This window comes from Oratosquilla oratoria, chromosome 39, assembly GCF_046742065.1.
Source record: "Oratosquilla oratoria isolate Oo_2021 chromosome 39, ASM4674206v1, whole genome shotgun sequence".
NCBI lineage: Eukaryota > Metazoa > Arthropoda > Malacostraca > Stomatopoda > Squillidae > Oratosquilla > Oratosquilla oratoria.
In genome coordinates, this window is record NC_134815.1 from 8,475,269 (window position 1) to 8,478,902 (window position 3,634).

General features: G+C 40.1%; 1 protein-coding gene across 1 annotated transcript in view; it reads right to left on the reverse strand.

The window, feature by feature from the left end:
- The window catches only part of LOC143020273 (low-density lipoprotein receptor-related protein 4-like), a 297,790-nt gene extending 294,393 nt beyond the window's left edge, over nucleotides 1-3,397 (reverse strand). Inside the window, exon 1 of the mRNA XM_076176505.1 lies at nucleotides 3,293-3,397. The gene's annotated coding sequence lies outside the window, so the exon portion shown is untranslated. The remainder of the gene's footprint in view (nucleotides 1-3,292) is intronic.
- Between the last annotated feature and the right edge of the window lie 237 nt (nucleotides 3,398-3,634).

Sequence of the window (3,634 nt, forward strand, 5' to 3'; positions counted from 1 at the left end):
TTATTATTATTATTATTATATTATTATTATTATTATTATTATTATTATTATTATTATTATTATTATTATTATTATTATTATTATTATTATTATTATCATTATTATTATTACTATTATAATTTACTTATCTATTTATCAGTATTATTATTTTTTCGCATCCGACCTAGTTATGGACCAAAAGATTTTATGTCGGCATGCTCCTCCTTTGTAATCCTTTGAATGATTAGCAAAAGAGTTGTTGGAGAGAAATCATTTCATGAAAATTATGGGAAAAGGGACACATTGGTTTCGATACGTAGACGACGTCCTAGTCATTGCCCCGGAGAAAATCAATTTCAATACCAAACTCAATAGGCTGAACATGGTTTACAGTGGAACACGAGGTGGACCAAAAGTTACCTTTCTTAGATGTAGTGATTTGGAGAAAGGACAATGGTACGGTGGGTTTCTCGGTCCACAGGAAAGCAACAAATAAAAATGACCTCATTCACTACTTTTCGGCACATAGTGAAAGGATAAAGAGAGGAGTAATAATTGGATTTTTTCTCAGAGCGTTCCGGGTATGCAGTGAAGAACATATCGACAGAGAGGTCAACTACATTTTTAAAGTGTTCTCAGGACTTAAATATCCAGAAGGGTTACTCCATAGTTTAAAGAAAATAGCGCTTAAAACAATGAAAAAGAAAAAGGATGAGATAAAGGAGACTAAGGAAGGTGGCTTCATTGTGGTTCCCAACTCCAAGTACACAGAAGAGTTGGGACATTTACTCCGCAGAGCAGGGCTGAAGATCGCCAGTTCATCCAGTACGAAGATAGGTGAAATAGTGAGAGGTAAGGGTAGAAGAGAACACAATAACAGCATAGATTACAGGATCCCTGAACTACTTTGGAGAGACAGGAAGAGGCCTACACAAGCGGACATATGAGCACAAGAGTGACCTGAGGGCCCACCGAACATCAAACGCCTTGGTGGTTCATGCGGAGAAATATGGACATTTACCCAACTGGGACGGAGTGGAAATATTACAACAAGGGTTAGACAAGAAAAAACGAAAAATAGTCGAGGCAGCTTTCATAACATCCCAGCCCTGCTGTAACCATCGGGATGGTTTTATTAAGCTGTCCTAAACATCCGACTTGATGGTCCTACGGGAGTTGAAGGGTACGAGAGGGAGGAATAGGGTGGGTTAAGGAAGGAATACGAAATGATACGAAGTATAAATTGTTGATTTTCTGACCATGTTTGTATACTCTAATGAAGCTCTGCTAAGAGTGGAACGTCAGTAATTAAAACTTCAACGATTCTTGGTGTTTATCTCACCACCCTACCACTCATATACATATACATATACATGTGTATATATAATTCTATGACAGTCGCATGCAGGATTCGAACCCACTGCTATCGGCTACCCGTAAGATCACCTTCACAGAGCCTTAGCCCACTACACCAACAGACACTTAAAAGCCTTGAAACCTGGAATCGAACTGATTCCCGAGGATAGGAAAGATCACTAATCTGTGACCCCAATTCCTGATTAACACAAGGCCCAAGTGCACCAGTTGGCAAGAGGCAAGGATCGGAACAAATCCCTTTCACGCTTTTCGCCATTGTAACTATGAGAGAAATTCGCTAGTAACAGCGACATCAATCCGATAATTTTTATGACAGTCGCATGCAGGATTCGAACCCACTGCTATCGGCCACCCGTAAGATCACCTTCATAGGTTCAAATCCTGCATGCGACTGTCATAAAAATTATCGGATTGATGTCGCTGTTACTAGCGAATTTCTCTCATATATGTATATGTGTGTGTGTGTGTGTGTGTGTGTGTGTGTGTGTGTGTGTGTGTGTGTGTGTGTGTGTGTGTGTGTGTGTGTGTGTGTGTGTATACATATATATATATATATATATGCATATATATACATATATATGTATATATATATATGTATATATATATATATATATATATATATATATATATATATATATGCATACATACATATACCAACGGTTTTCTCCTCCTTACAAGGGAGGTAGCCAAAGTCAAAGGCATAAATGCACTCCCACCCATTTCACCCCCACGTACTCCACTCCCATTCACCACCCCTCCCTCTTTTCTTGGCACCTCCTGGATGACGGGTCATCCCTGCATCTCGCCCACTATCCTCAGTCAGAAGCAACGTAGCAAGACACAGCACATCCACAGCAAAGCAGCTCCATTTAATCGGCGACCCCCCTCCCCGTTTCCTCATGCAGAAAAAGAGAAGATGGGGAGAAATCCCTTTGGGTTACGTCAAAATATCATTCACACATACTCTCTCCACTCCCATCCCCAACCCACTCCCTTCCATGCATCATAACATCACCCACACACAACCATTCTCCATTCACCCCTATCCTCTGTCTTCTCTCTTCCTTCCTCGATAGACATTCCCCTCCTTGCCAATGCCCCTTTTACCCCATCCATCCATCTCATCCTTGGTCGCCCCCTCATGTTGACTCCTTTCAACTCTGCCTTCCACACCTTTCATTAATCTTTCTGCACTCATTTTTTCCATATGTCCAAGCCACCCCAATACTCTTTCATTAACCCTATCTACAAACTCCCTTCACACCCCCGCTTTCCTCCTCACCTCCTCGTTTCTCATTCTATCCAGCCTAGTAACCCCTACCATACTTCTCAGGCATTACATCTCAGACAAATTTAAACTCTTCCTCTCTTATGTTCTATGTTTGCGCCCCAAACAATACTGTCGGCACAATCACTCATTTATATAATCTCCTCTTAACATCCATTCCCAAATGTCTATTTCTCATTATACTTTTGATCCCCTAAGGCATTTACTTGCTTCTCTCAATCTACATTCTACCTCTACGTGTATATGTATATATATAAAATATACTGTATATATATATTTATATATACATAGATATATATATAGATATATATATACATATATAAATGTATATGTATATATATATATATATATATATATATGTGTGTGTGTGTGTGTGTGTGTGTGTGTGTGTGTGTGTGTGTGTGTGTGTGTGTGTGTGTGTGTGTGTGTGTGTGTGTGTGTGTGTGTGTGTGTGTGTGTGTGTGTTTATGACGCTGTTTAGTCAAACCGATGAATATATTGACAAGCAAGTAGAAAATCATAAATGTAACGATGCATGCACGCATGTGCAAATACTTATGCGCAGCCAGACTCGAACCAGATTAAAAGTGCATTCGAATACGTTCGAAAACGTGCTCTAACGCATTTAATCAAGAGGCTCCTAACTACCTGTTGGTTCCCATCTGGACAATCAAGTTCATCCTCGCCAACACCGAAGCAGTCCGGATCCCCGTCACAGCGCCAGCGAAGATCCACACACTTCCCATCGTTGCACCTGACAAAGGGAGGATAAAGCCACGTGACTAAGTTGTATTCATTCAGAACACTGAAATACACTTTTTTCACTTTCTCAGCCCGTGGTCCGTTCCTGAGCTGAATCAATTATTTTATGATTCATCAGATCGAGAATTGTAAGGGGTGACATCGGGTCGATGTGGTTACTCAAAATAGTCCAAACTCTTAAGCAGCATAAATGGTTTCCCTTGTTTAAATAAAATCACTGGTGGTAGC